This window comes from Panthera onca, chromosome C1, assembly GCF_046562875.1.
Source record: "Panthera onca isolate mPanOnc1 chromosome C1, mPanOnc1 haplotype 2, whole genome shotgun sequence".
Lineage (NCBI taxonomy): Eukaryota > Metazoa > Chordata > Mammalia > Carnivora > Felidae > Panthera > Panthera onca.
In genome coordinates this window covers 136,753,233-136,768,940 of record NC_138346.1, presented here as the reverse complement: position 1 = coordinate 136,768,940, position 15,708 = coordinate 136,753,233, and the positions used below count along the sequence as shown (strand labels likewise).

General features: G+C 41.4%; 1 long non-coding RNA gene across 1 annotated transcript; it reads left to right on the top strand.

Moving 5' to 3' along the window:
• The first annotated feature begins 5,757 nt into the window (after window positions 1-5,757).
• On the top strand, window positions 5,758-14,278 carry LOC132673557 (uncharacterized). Its single transcript, XR_009608103.1, has 3 exons — window positions 5,758-6,146; window positions 9,976-10,214; window positions 14,133-14,278. It is a non-coding gene; the product is annotated as an uncharacterized LOC132673557 (long non-coding RNA).
• Window positions 14,279-15,708: the final 1,430 nt, after the last annotated feature.

Sequence of the window (15,708 nt, the reverse complement as noted above, 5' to 3'; positions counted from 1 at the left end):
TGGAAACTAGCAAGGAGGGGCTTCTACCTGTTTTGGTGGTAGTGGTTGTGGTGGTGGTGGTGGTGGTGACAGTGACGTGGTGGTGGTGGTGGTGGTGACGGTGACAGTGGTGGTTGTGGTGGTGGTGGTGGTAGTGGTGGTGGTTGTAGTGGTGGTGATGACGGTGACAGTGGTGGTGGTGGTGATGACAGTGACAGTAGTGGTTGTGGTGGTGGTGGTGGTGGTGGTGATGGTGACAGTGGTGGTAGTGGTGGTGATGATGGCAACAGTGGTGGTTGTGGTCGTGGTGGTGGTAGCAGTGGTGGTGGTTGTGGTGGTGGTGATGATGGTGACAGTGGTGGTGGTGGTGGTTGTGGTGGTGGTGGTGGTGGTGATGGTGACAGTGGTGGTGTGGTTGTGGTGGTGGTGATGACGGTGACAGTGGTGGTTGTGGTGGTGGTGGTGGTTGTGGTGGTGGTGATGATGGTGTAGTGGTGGTTGTGGTGGTGTGGTTGTGGTGGTAGTGATGACGGTGACAGTGGTGGTTGTGGTGGTGGTGATGACAGTGACAGTGGTGGTTGTGGTGGTGGTGGTTGTGGTGGTGGTGGTCACGGTGACAGTGGTGGTGGTGGCGGTTGTGGTGGTGGTGATGATGGTGACCATGGTGGTGGTGGTGGTGGTGGTGGTGGTGATGGTGATGGCGGTGGTGGTGGTAGTGGTGACAGTGACAGTGGTGGTGGTGATGGTGGTGGTGATGGTGATGATGGTGACAGTGGTGGTGGTGGTGGTGGTGATGACTGTGATGGTGGTGGTGGTGGTGGTGGTGGTGGTGATGACGGTGACAGTGGTGGTGGTGGTGGTAGTGGTGGTGGTGATGACAGTGACGGTGGTGGTGGTGGTGGTGGTGACAGTGACAGTGGTAGTTGTGGTAGTTGTGGTGGTGTGGTGGTGGTGGTGGTGATGATGGAGACAGCGGTGGTGGTGGTTGTGGTGGTGGTGATGACGGTGACAGTGGTGGTTGTGGTGGTTGTGGTGGTTGTGGTGGTGGTTGTGGTGGTTGTGGTGGTGGTGGTGACGGTGACAGTGGTGGTTGTGGTGGTTATGGTGGTGGTGGTGATGGTGACAGTGGTGGTGGTGATGGTGGTGGTGATGGTGATGATGGTGACCGTGGTGGTGGTGGCGGTGGTGGTGGTGGTGATGATGGTGACCGTGGTGGTGGTGGTGGTGGTGGTGATGGTGACAGTGGTGGTGGTGGTGGTGATGATGGTGACAGTGGTGGTGGTGGTGATGGTGGTGGTGGTGACGGTGACAGTGGTGGTGGTGGTGATGGTGGTGGTGATGGTGATGATGGTGACCGTGGTGGTGGTGGTGATGACTGTGATGGTGGTGGTGGTGGTGGTGGTGATGACGGTGACAGTGGTAGTGGTGACAGTGACAGTGGTTGTTGTGGTGGTTGTGGTGGTGTGGTGGTGGTGGTGGTGATGATGGTGACAGCAGTGGTGGTGGTTGTGGTGGTGGTGGTGACGGTGACAGTGGTGGTTGTGGTGGTTGTGGTGGTGGTGGTTGTGGTGGTGGTGGTGACGGTGACAGTGGTGGTTGTGGTGGTTGTGGTGGTGGTGGTTGTGGTGGTGGTGGTGACGGTGACAGTGGTGGTTGTGGTGGTTATGGTGGTGGTGGTGATGGTGACGGTGACAGTGGTGGTGGTGGTGGTTGTGGTGGTGGTGATGACGGTGACCATGGTGGTGGTGGTGGTGGTGATGATGGTGACCGTGGTGGTGGTGGTGGTGGTGGTGATGATGGTGACAGTGGTGGTTGTGGTCGTGGTGGTGGTAGCGGTGGTGGTGGTTGTGGTGGTGGTGATGACGGTGACAGTGGTGGTGGTGGTGGTGATGGTGGTGGTGATGGTGATGATGGTGACAGTGGTGGTGGTGATGGTGGTGGTGATGGTGATGATGGTGACAGTGGTGGTGGTGGTGGTGGTGATGACTGTGACAGTGGTGGTGGTGGTGGTGGTGATGACGGTGACAGCGGTGGTGGTGGTGGTGGTGATGGTGATGATGGTGACAGTGGTGGTGGTGGTGGTGATGACGGTGACAGCAGTGGTGGTGGTGGTGGTGATGGTGATGATGGTGACAGTGGTGGTGGTGGTGGTGGTGATGGTGATGATGGTGACAGTGGTGGTGGTGGTGGTGGTGACTGTGACGGTGGTGGTGGTGATGGTGGTGGTGATGGTGATGATGGTGACAGTGGTAGTGGTGGTGGTGGTGACTGTGACGGTGGTGGTGGTGGTGGTGGTGATGACGGTGACAGTGGTGGTGGTGGTGGTAGTGGTGGTGGTAATGACAGTGACGGTGGTGGTGGTGGTGACAGTGACAGTGGTGGTTGTGGTGGTTGTGGTGGTGTGGTGGTGGTGGTGATGACGGTGACAGCGGTGGTGGTGGTGGTGCCGATGGTGATGATGGTGACAGTGGTGGTGGTGATGGTAGTGGTGGTGGTGATCACGGTGATGGTGGTGGTGGTAGTGGTGGTGGTGGTAGTGGTGACAGTGACAGTGGTGGTTGTGGTGACAGTGGTGGTGGTGGTGGTGATGGTTTGTTGGTTTGCTGTGGGCCTGGAAGATGGTATTGGCCAGACTGGGAAGGGATGCCCATAACCTCTGTACATACCCCATTGACTAGAAATCAGCCACATGCCACAACTAGCAATCTCTATAAATGTTTATTTGTTTGAAGAGGCTTGGGAGAAAGGAAGAAGATCACAAGTTTATTTTAAAAACACTGAGTTTAAGATTAGTTTATATGTTTAAATGGAATTTCCCGTGTAGAAATAGAGTTTGAGAGAATCTCAATGGGGTTTGGAGAACCCTGAAGCTGTCAAGTAAATGAGAACACCAAGCTTTGAAACAAATAAGATTGCCCAAAAAAGATATTACAGTAGTCATAAAATGTAATATTTTCATAGATAAAATAGCACTGAGAGAATCCCTACCTATTAATTTAAAAGTTTGTAAACATAAAATGGGGGTGAGTCCCCAAATTGCTAAGTAAACACTTAGAATTACTATTCCAGAAACTATAGTAAAGAAGTATACGTGATCATTTACAATACCACAGTTCACTTTTCAAATGTCTTTTTTCCCCTGTACCAATAAAAGTATTTGCTATACAATTAAAGACCAAGTAGCAAAGGAGACGTTGTCTACTTAGGAACTGGAAACAGTTATTGATGTTGCCTGGCAACTAACCGATAATCTATTTAAGATTATTCTGTTGCATTTGATTCATTTTCCTGATATATTTCAGGCCATATACTATGTAAACCAAGATTTAAAGCAAGCAACCATCACATGGGTGGCTCAGTAAGTTAAGCATCTGACTTGTGATTACAGCTTGGGTCATAATCTCACAGTTTCATGGGTTCTAACCACAGGTTGGGCTCTATGCTGATGGCGCAGAGCCTACCTGGGATTCTCTCTCTTTCTCCCCTCTCACTTTCTCTCTCCTTCTCTCTCTGCCTTTCCCCAATCTCACTGTCTCTGTCTCTCTCAAAATAAATAACTTAACTTTTGGCACAAAAACAGACACTCAGATCAATGGAACAGAACAGAGAACCCAGAAATGGACCCAAAAACGTATGGCCAACTAATCTTGGACAAAGCAGGAAAGAACATCCAATGGAATAAAGACGGTCTCTTCAGCAAGTGGTGCTGGGAAAACTGAACAGCGGCATGCAGAAGAATGAACCTGGACCATTTTCTTACACCATACACAAAAATAAACTCAAAGTGGATGAAAGACCTCAATGTAAGACAGGAAGCCATCAAAATCCTTGAGGAGAAAGCAGGCAAAAACCTCTTTGATCTTGGCCACAGCAACTTCTTACTCAATACGTCTCTGGACGCAAGGGAAACAAAAGCAAAAATGAACTACTTGGACTTCATCAAAATAAAAAGCTTCTGCACAGCAAAGGAAACAATTAGCAAAACTGAAAGGCAACCGAAAGAATGGGAGAAGATATTTGCAAATGACATATCAGATAAAGGGTTAGTATCCAAAATCTAAAAAGAACTTATCAAACCCAAACACCCAAAAAACAAACAATCCAGTGAAAAAATGGGCAAAAGACATGAATAGACACTTCTCCAAAGGAGATATCCAGATGGTCAACCAACATGAAAAAAATGCTCAACATCACTCATCATCAGGGAAATACAAATCAAAACCACCATGAGATACCACCTTACACCTGTCAGAATGGCTAACATTAACAACCCAGGCAACAACAGATGTTGGTGAGGATGCGGAGAAAGAAGATCTCTTTTGCGCTGCTGGTGGGAATGCAAGCTGGTGCAGCCACTCTGGAAAACAGTAGGGAGGTTCATCAAAAAATTAAAAATAGAGCTACCCTATGACCCAGCAATTGCCCTACTAGGTATTTATCCAAGGGATCCAGGTGTGCTGTTTCAAAGGGACACATGCACCCCAATGTTTATAGCAGCACTATCAACAATAGCCAAAGTATGGAAAGATCCCAAATGTCTATCAATGGATGAATGGATAAAGAAGATGTGGTACATATATACAATGGAGTATTACTCAGCAATCAAAAAAGAATGAAATCTTGCCATTTGCAACAACGTGGATGAAACTAGAGGTTATTATGCTAAGAGAAATTAGTCAGTCAGAGAAAGACAAATATCATATGACTTCACTTATATGAGGACTTTAAGACCCAGAACAGATGAACATAAGGGAAGGGAAGCAAAAAGAATATAAAAACAGGGAGGGGACAAAACATAAGAGACTCTTAAATATGGAGAACAAATAGAGGGTTACTGGAGGGGTTCTGGGAGGGGGATGGGCTAAATGGGTAGGGGGCATTAGGGAATCTACTCCTGAAATCATTGTTGCACTATACGCTAAGTTGGATGTAAATTAAAAAAAATAGAATTAAAAAATTGAAAATTAAAAAATTAAAAAATAAATAAACTTCAAAAGAAAATAAAGCAAGCAAGAAAACAAACAAAAACAAACCTCACAATCTTAATGGACATAATGCTCAACCCAGCAAAACCATATAATTCCTCTAGAATAAATTCCTTCAGGAACAGCAAGTGTAGTAAAAGGAGCAATAAACTTAGATTCTTTTTCCTAGTTCTGTAAATATCTCCTTGACTAATTTGGGGAAACCCTCTTTCCTTGGGGAGGGCTTCAGCTTTTCCATCTGTAAAGTGATGCAAGTTTGAACTAGATTAGATTCAGTTTATGAGACATTATTGGTGTTTATTATCAAATTCTGTGCCAACTATGGGGGGTAGAAAAATGGTTATGACACAATCCATGTACCAAGCTGTTCACCAGTAGTTCTCCCATCTTTCCTGGGCACATGGAAGACTAAACAGCCCAGTTCTGCTATCTAGAACCCTACGATTTGTGATGGCCAGTGAAATATGAACAGCACAGACCAGGATGAGTCAGGATGCCCCTATTAAATTTCAAATCTTTCTCTTCCGCCATGGAAGTCAGAGAAAAATCCCTTTTGCTGAGAAGGTAGAGCCTCAAATTTGAAGTTGCCTGGATCTCTGAATCCCTGAATGGAATGGCAGACAGCCGTCCGTGAGAGCTGCCCTGATTTGCCTCAGACTCTTGCATGAGTGAGATGTAAACTTTTGTTCTGATAATCGTCTGAGTTACCCACAACAGAGCCTACTGTTTCCTCACAAAGGAGACTAGTTATAAGGCAGGCAGGATACAACTATGTACCATGGCATAAATAAAGTGCCCTTGACAGGGAAAGGGAAGAGGAATTAGTTATTTCTAAAGAAGTCGGGGAATATTCAGAAAGTAAAGATGAGTGTGGCAGTCTGAATGAAGCAACTAGAAATTTAACATTGAGATGGCAGTCAAGGATAGGCCCTTAGGGAAATTTTAAGAATTAGACAAAGGCAAGGTAATAGAGAAAACTGAGAAGACAGAGGGGGAAAAGAAAAAACCAAAAGGAAATGGTGAACTCAAACCCAGAAAGGAGAACATTCCAAGTCAGAAACGGTTTATAAAGTTGTTTCCTGGGAGATCATGAGATGTCATCTGAGAAGAGGCCATTTGATTTGAAATTATGGAAGTCTTGAAGACTATCTAGATTATAGTCATTTGAGAGATGAAAAGGAGGTAAGATATGCTTATGATAAAATATTAGAATAGCATTTATCACAGTTGGGAAATACTTGCTGCACAAAATGCTCCCCCAAAATGCGGAGAGGCTTAAGGTCAAATACATTTTGGACATGCTGCATACTTTATACCTACAAGGACATTTCTTAAAGATCTATTCAGAATTTTCTCATGAGAAAATGGGGGGGGGGGTGGTGTGTGTGCAGGGGTGGTTATCATTTACTTACAAACTGATAATACCAAAGCAAGAAAGCAAAAATAGCATCCTAAAACAAGTCCACAAGTGTTGATCAATAATATTTAGCTTCTACTGTCACTAACTTTTGTGTCAGTAAGCAAAATAAAATACATGACTAAGGAACAATTTGGATAAAATTTTAATTGAGTACGTTCTGAAAATAAAAGAACCAATAAAATATGTCACTTCTGATGTAACACATTTGTAGAGAAGTCAGATTGGCAGCCTGATCACAATGATGAGATGTCTGATTTTGGCCAATTTTCTGTTTTTTCTTAACATAATTTATTGTCAAATTGGCTAACATACAGTGTGTGAAGTGTGCTCTTGGTTTGGGGCATAGATTCCTGTGGTTCATCGCTTACATACAACACCCAGTACTCATCCCAAGTGCCCTCCTCAATGTGATTTTGGCCAATTTTCACAAGTTCCCTTCCTCTGATCTGTAAAACAGAAATAAGAATAATATCTACTCCAGGAGGTTTTGGGGGGAGTCAAAATAAAACATGGAAAGCACTTAGAATATTGCCTGGCACATAGACAATGCTCAGTAAATATTAATGATTATTATTACCATTACTATGAAACTTTTCATATCTCCAGCATTAAGCTGACATCTGGCAGAACTCAAAACCTGGGCTCCCTGATGAAGTGATGTTAGCGACTCTGGAAAGCGTTAAGACATAATTTACACACTAATAATCAAGAGCTGACAGAGAAACGATTATGTTTGGTTACTTCGATTTCATGTAGAGAAATCTGTACTTGAAAATGAACTGCCAATAGCCAGGATTCTTGCAGGAGAACAATACTTGTGGGATTTGCTTATTGTCCATGTGATTGCATGAAAATGGAATAATTTAATGCATATTCCTATCTGGGCTTCACACTTAAACACACATATGTTCCTAGCTGAGTGCATAACAAGTCTGTGCTTTTCTATCACCACCCTAATCATTGGATTAAATCATTCCTCAAGGAATATGTTTTCTGAAAGGATACTAGATAAAAATGTTTAGCCATTTTTATAATTAAAGGCAATTCTTTAAACCTTAACATGAATTAAAAACTTGAACATAAAGCCTGCTCTGAGGAAAATGCGATTATGTATGTTGCTACTGCCAAAGAATTCCCTCCCCGAGAACTTACACCCTGTGATTGTGTGGGCTGTGAACATCGTGAGAGCTTTCCTCTCAAACCTCCCAGACTGAGCATTGCCTCCCACACAGCTTTTTTTTAAAAAAACATAGGATTTTTAACTCATTTTTGCCTTTAATGCCAGACTTATTCTGAGGTGATTTATGGAATCTAGCATTAAGCACAGAAAAAGTTGTTGAAGTCACCTCTCCCCCATGTTGCAGTAAAAATAAATAGCTGAAGCTATGGGCAAAACAATGGTCCTAGGTTGTGTAGATTTAAAACTCATGCTCTGAGAGCAGCACTGAATTCCCCTTAGAATGCCTTTGGAGATGGGATTTTTATATCAGCCATCTGGGCTTTTTATATCTGCCAACCTCAGAAGGCATTTTACACATTCCCTGTCTGTCCAGAGAGAGGTCCCTGAAAGCCCATAATAATTGCGCTATGGTGAGAAGAGCAACCCAATGGTTCCTGGTTGCTATCTTCCACCTCTACTGAGACCATGCAGACTCTTCTTTCCCTCTTCTGGCATCATCAAAGCCAAAAGGAAGGCAACCTGTTCACCTACATTTCAATAATTCTACCACAGGTCTCTGCTTTCCAAGGTGGAGAGGAGTGTTTTAGGAGAAAGGGGTGTCACTCCAGTGTCCTGTTGTTATTATGTGAGCTTTCCAAATTTCATCACATTCCCTTCAATCAGCCCCACCAGAAATAGTCAACTGGCTGACTTTGAAGTTACAAAACCCTTTTAATATAAAGAATAGAGTAAGATCTGTCATGTGCACTTGACTCTTTCCACCACCAGCTTCACCTGGCCAATTCCTATTTATTCTTCAAGTCTTACGTGTAACGTATGCAGGGACACTTTCTGTCAACCCTCTCCCCCCACACACACCTGTCTATAATAGGTCCCTCTATACAGTGTTCTCAGAATTAGAAATTTTCTTCATTGCATTTAACACAACTCTAAGTATGGGGTGATCTGTAATTCTGTTTTAGTGTTTTTCTCCCCCACTGGACTGTTTGCCCACCAATGGTTACTGTTGAATGAGTGTTGATCAAATGGATCATTGAGGGTAGTGTCTTTCATTAAAGAAGCAAGGCTGATGAGATTATGGCTGTGCTTAGATTTCAGTTGTCAAACAGAGGCATGATGAGGGAGAAATCGGGATGAGCCACTGCATCACTTTGGCATTTAGAAAAGCATTTAATCTAACTATAATTCATTTCTGGAGCCTGGCCCTTTAAATTTTAAATGCAGCAAATAAACACACAGATATCATCATATCCTTGGGAATACTATTTCTCCCCTGTTATTGTTTTCTATAACTGACCCAAAACATTAAAATGCAGTGCCTGCTTTTGTAGCCAAACACATAGGATCCAAAGTACCATTACAAAATAGCCCATTGAGGAGAATAAAAATTTACTACCATCTTCTATTTGTTTCCCTGATCAATTGCCTCTAATGGCTACTCTGTGCTATTCCCCTGCCTTCTCTGCTGTTGATGTCTTTCCGGCTGCCTCGTTTTCTACTTGGTGTCCTCTCTGTACTTCACATACTTTATCGTAGGCACACTCTCCACTGGTGAATTTTCCACTGTGTGGAAGATTCAGAGCACATCATTAACCCCAGACTGACCTCCTGCTCCTGACATTTACAGAACTGCCCAGAAGTGCCCTTCTCCCCTTACAGCTGGTCTGTGCTCAGAAAATGCAAGCAATTATAATACTGTCCTGAGGTAAAAACATAATTAGGAAATCAAATCACTGGAGGCAAAAATATCCAGAATAATGCTTTCCAAAGCCAAACATAAGTGATTTATTAAAAATTATCTGTTCTCATTTGTTAGGCCGTTTTCCAGAATTCAAAATCTCATTTAACACTTCTATCCTTACCTATGATGGCACATAAAAGGTTATTTGAAATGTTGTTTATAATTATGAATTCGTGTGGTCTTACAGAAATCAAAATACCAAGAACAAATATATGCAAGGATAACAAAGCAGTTGCAAGCAAATGTTTTTTCCTCTAAATAGATTCTCAAAACTTCCTCTTACTGAATAAAATCAATGATGTGAGTGGGTTCTGCTAGAAAATATTAACAGGCCTACAAGCAAATTGATTCAATAAATACTTACCAGGTGCCTGGCATGTATCTGACACTGATGAAATACAAAACTAAGTCAATCTGTAACTTCTTTATTCCTCAGTATCTTCATCTGCAAAAGCATAATAATAATAGCACCTAAATCAAATATTTGTTGTATTGCATGAGTTAATACATGTGAAGGACTCGGGGAGGGCCTGGCATCTAGTAAAGGCTCAAGAATGACAGTTATAGTTATTTTTATATTATTGTTTTAATAATAATTATAATGGTAATTAATTGTAATTACTAATTTTTTTAAAAAAAATTTTTTAACGTTTATTTATTTTTGGGACAGAGAGAGACAGAGCATGAACGGGGAAGGGGCAGAGAGAGAGGGAGACACAGAATCGGAAGCAGGCTCCAGGCTCTGAGCCATCAGCCCAGAGCCTGACGCGGGGCTCGAACTCACGCTCCGCGAGATCGTGACCTGAGCTGAAGCCGGACACTTAATCGACTGAGCCACCCAGGAGCCCCAATGTAATTACAAATTATTGTAATAATGAAGAAGACTCAGTCTAATGGCAAGACTTAAATGTAAGCATATAAATATGGACTTCCTGTGGTTGTTTTGGAAGTTTCTAGTGTTTTTTCAAACCTCATTTGCCTCTATAATATCACTACATGAGTAACAAGTCTGGTACAGATCTGACCGAGCATTGGACATCTCAGAGACTTTAAACCAAACCAGTAAAATAAGATCTTGCCTGACCTCTTCTTCCCCTTCACTCATTTCCAGAGAAAGCTTGGAAATACTTCTTTCTGGAGAAGGCCCAAGTTTCCAGCTGAGTCTATCCTGGATCACTTTTTGACTACATTAAAGTGAGCCTGATTATCAGGTTAAACTCTGAACATAATTTGTTTATCTGTTCCTTTTATTTATTTTTTATTTTTTATTTTTTTGGTGGGGAGAGAAGTGTAATCTATGAAATGGATAATTATAAAACTAACAAGCATTTCCATAATCCTTTGAACCAGACACTCTTGCAAGCACTTTCCATGTATTGTTGTTTAATTCTCACAATAACAGTTATTATCCCCAATTTACTGATGAGGAAGTTGAGGCACAGAGACATTAAGCAATTCACCCAAAGTCACACAGTTAACCAGGATTTGAAACCAGTCAATGCTCTTAAGCACAACAATATACTGGTGCTTATACTACTCTATTCCCACCTACATAATAAATTTTGCATTAGCCAAAACTTCTAGTGTTTTAAGGCCAGAAGCCTTAGGAGCTCCTGAGTAGAAAAAAAAAAGCATTTGTTTTGTCCTATTCAACAAAGTTTAACTGTGCAGTTCCTACAACTAAGGTTACCATACATCTAACTTACCCAGGACAGTCCCAGTTTGCACCTGTTGTCCTGGTGACAATTATAAACAGCACTCCCTTTCACTTTCAGTGGCATCCTTCTGAATAATTTAAATTATATGTCTGGTCTCTAACTTAATATGTCTGAAAATGGGAAATGAATCTGTGTGTATATGTGTGTCTATGTTTCCCTTCAGATTTTGAATTATTTTGCTTTTTTTTATTTTGCTTTTGTTTTGTTTTTTGAGAGAGAAAGAGTGAGCATGAGCAGAAGAGAGGCAGAGGGAGAGGGGAAGAGAGAATCTCCATACCCAGTGGAGAACCCAACACAGGGCTAGATCTCACCACTGTAAGATCATGACCTGACCCAAAATCAAGAGTCAGATCTTTAACCAACCGAGCCACCCAGGAGCCCCTCGAATTCTTTACATTTAAAATGCTTTTTTAACATTTTTTTGAACTTTTTTTCATGAATTTGTCTTGCACAGATTTCTTCATTTAAAACTAAAGCATCCATCTTCGTTGTCCCCTGGCAATAGGGGTAGGGGGTATGAGGAGTAATGGGCCTTTCCACCCATGACACAAAGTGTTGACAATATGTCTAATTAGAACTCAGTTACTTTCCTATTTTTCTGCTTAGTTCATGAATTGTTGTTGAAGTTACTTTTATAAAAGTATTTGAATGCATCCTTTACCAAACACTATTAATCACTTTCAATTTGTCTCAATCTCCACATTGACGTATTCACTCATCTGATTATTAAGTAAGAGAAAAGCATCCTCTTCTGATGCATGAAATTTTCAGGGGTGGCTTCAAAGTTTTCATGCATTTTGGGGGTATATATAAAGTAACAAGTAATGGGTTTTATTTCCCCCAGTGAATTTTCATTGCTTCTTGTTCTGGTTTAGTTGTCCTTGATGCTGCTTTGTTTTATGACTTCCTCTCATCCTCTCTTAATCCAAAAATAAATAAATAATATTCACAATTATACCTCTTTTATATGCCTTCTGGGTATCTACCCGCCACTTCTCATTGTTTTAAAAACAGAGTGAGTCTCCTGTTACAGATTAGAAGGAGATATCTGACTAGAACGCCCTTCTTGTCTTCTCCCTCTGGTAAAATCTTACCTATCCTTCCAAGCCCAAATTAAATATCTTCTCTTCTGTGAACCCTCTAGCCAGAATTAATTGCTACCCCTTCTGTGATACTGCAGTTTTGTTCATTCTGTATTATGATTTTATCCTCATCTGTCACCTCCATCAGTTGCAAGCTTACTCAGAGCAAGGACTATATCTTACTCGTTTTTATATCTCTCCCTTGGCCTTAACACAAGGTCCGGAATATATATATTAAAAAATGCTTGATAATGAATAATACTTTATAGCACACAAAATTATCTCACATATATTATCTCATCTTAGGTCTATAGCAATATTATATAGTATAAGATTATGAATTTCTGCACTTCATAGATGAAGAAACTGAGATCGATAAAGGATATGGAGAGAGGCTGTAAACCAGTCTATATGTTTCTAACTAATTAGATTTATACAAATTATACATGACCTAGTTTTCCAGGGCTTCAAAATCAATAACTTCGATTTAAGAACTATTTGATTTGACAACTTTTTCTAGTGTCCAGAGAAGACTTCTGAATTTTTTTTTCTGTTTTGAGTTTATAGTAACAAAGTTATCAGATTTGCTATAAAGTTCACCATGGCAGCTTCACTTGACACAAACTATAAGGACACACTATATACACAAGTCAAGAAAGACAGGTCTTGAAATTATATTTCCCAAGTAGATTTCCATGAATTTTAGAATGGCCTCCAGAATTGAATGGCTTCCGCAGAGCAGACCTTGGCCAATGTTCATGATGCCAGCCTACCAAGAAAATTTCCATGCAACAACAGACCACAGACAGCTAAGGCAACATGGGTAAGACTGCTCTCAGACCACTGAAAAGTTGTCTAAGCTCCCTTTGCAGTGGTCCCATCCTTTTCCTCTTAAATCACTCATTTACTTTTCTCTCTAAGGAGGTGGGGATGCAAGAAAAGACATTGACATAATTTACACTTGACTCCTGAACAAGAAATAATGTGAGCTTACCAAATTTTCTGAATTTAATTACTAAATTTACTAAATATATATAACATACATATTAGATATGTATTAGATACATATAATTAGATATAAAGATAGTATATATATTTCCTTCTCCATTCATTACTAAAATCATTTTTAGTCCAGAAACACAAAATAAATTAAGTATATAAGCAAAGGGAACAGAATCAGCAAGTTGAGCCTAAGCTACAGTGTACCATGGTCAGACTGAAATAAGACAAGTCAGGAGGGTTTGTTCTTTTAGCCAGTATTTACTGAGCACCTGCTATGTACCAGGCATGGTGCTACATGTTAGAGAGTTAGTACGAGATGAAATTGACATGGTTCCTGACTTCACAGAGCTTCTACTCTCACAGGAAAGCAGACTTTGAACACTTACCTGCAGTAAAGTCTAAGTGCTACTATTCAAAATGTCCACAGAAGCCTGAGGAAGAGATATTTAAGCTCAGACTAGTGGATAGATATGTTACATAGATAAGGGAGGGTCAGGAAGATAGGGAAATGAGAATGTGCTTTTCAGGTGGAGAAAGATAAGGACACTAATGAGAGCCTACTGCCACATACTCTCTCTGATTAAGAAACACTAAATCTGGCTGTTTGAGTAACCACAAGAAATTAAGAATATAGGGAGAGAGTCAAAGCTCGAAGGGGTAGATAGAATATAAATCCTGGAGTACCTTAAGTCATGTTAAGGAGTTAGGGCTTTAGAACATTCAAAACAATGGTATACCAGTGAAGTGAGAGGAGTGCTGACATGATAGACCATTCATTGACTGCTGGATGAAAAAAGGATTGGAGGAGGCAAGATTGGTGGTAAGGAAACCATTAGGGAGCTATTACAAAGTCCCAGTGTAATAGATTGCAAAAATGGCTATGAAATATTCCTCTCCCTCTATCCACAACCTTTGGCAGTGTCTTGCCACAGTGAGTCAGGGGCTCTGGATGACATTAACAAATACAGCTCAAAGGCCTGAAAAATACTTGTACATCGGGGCTTCTTGTCTTTTACCGCACTTAGAATACTGAGACCACCACGTGGATGAGCTAGCCTGCTGAAGAATGAAAAGCCACATATGGAAAAGAATCCAGCACCCTGGTCAAAAGCCATACAGCCATGAGCTGACAGCCTGTCCATCACCATATATGTAAGTAAGGCCATGGTAGGTCATTAAGCCACCAGCGATCTCAGCAGATCACAGACACAAGAGTAAGCCCAGCAGAGCTTAGCCAAACTTGTCCAGACCTAAAAAACTACACAGCTGGCACACATAATTGTGAGTAAAGTAAAATGATTTCTATTTTAAGTCACTATGTTATGGGAAATTTTGTATTGTGCAGCAAACACTAACTTATACACTTGGCAAGAGATGATTCTGGCCTGAACTAGAAGGTTAGTGGTGAGGACCAGCAGAAGATCATCGGATCAGGAGATATTTGGGTGTTTTGATCAAAAGAACCCCATTATGTATGGCTTGACCAATAGGTAGATAGTGGGTCCTACTAGCTGAACTAGAGGACAGTAAAGGAGAAAAAAAATATAGGGAGGAAGATGGCAAGTACAGTTGAGAATGTGTAGAACTTCAGGTGATTCCAACAGGCCAACAGATAGATGGTTGGAGAACACTCAAGAGAGATCCAGGCTGCAGATACAGATTTAAGATTTGTTGGTATAGAGATTCTGGTATAGAAGTCATGATAAACTTTCCTGAGCAGAATGAGGATAGTGAGAAGCCTAAGGGGCTCTGGTAATTACTATGTCATTTTGGACAAGTTACTCAACATTTCTGAGCATGTTTTACTACCTGTAAAATGATGTAATGTTAACTGACTTACTGAGCTATAATAAAGGTTATATAAAATTTATTCGGTTTCAATCATCTGACACACAGTAAGGAATTAAAAACTGCTGATTACCATCCCCATCACTTACAACTAAACTGCACAACAATGTATTCGAGTCAGTTTTGTTCCCTGCTTTTAGTTCTTGAATATTTGAGGATTAGTGGTGAGTTTCAATCATGGGCAATAAGAATACTAAATCCTCCACTCTTCTTTTGAAATCTTTAACAATGTTTCTTAAGTTACATGCATCAGAATTACCTGTGATTATTAAATATGCAAATTCCTTAGCTCCACCCTTGACCTTCTGAACCAGAAAGTCTAGAGGATGCAAACAGGATCCTACATTTTTAATAAGCTCCCAAAGTGATTCTATACACACACTCCAAAGGTTCACAACCCAACCCTTCCCTGTGGCCCTTTATGAATAATTAAAAGACAAGCAGAACTGGCTGAAGTTTATTCGATATCCTATGAAATTTACACACAAATGGCTACTTCCTTTTTTTTAATATGAAATTTATTGTCAAATGGTTTCCATAAACACCCAGTGCTCATCCCAACAGGTCCCCTCCTCAATGCCCATCACCCACCTTCCCCTCCCTCCCACCCCCATCAACCCTCAGTTTATTCTCAGTTTTTAAGAGTCTCTTGTGGTTTGCCTCCCTCCCTCTCTAATCGTCTCCCACAACTCTACCCCCACTACTACCACCATCACAGGTAAAACTCTGCAAATACTCCCCCTGCCCGTGAGT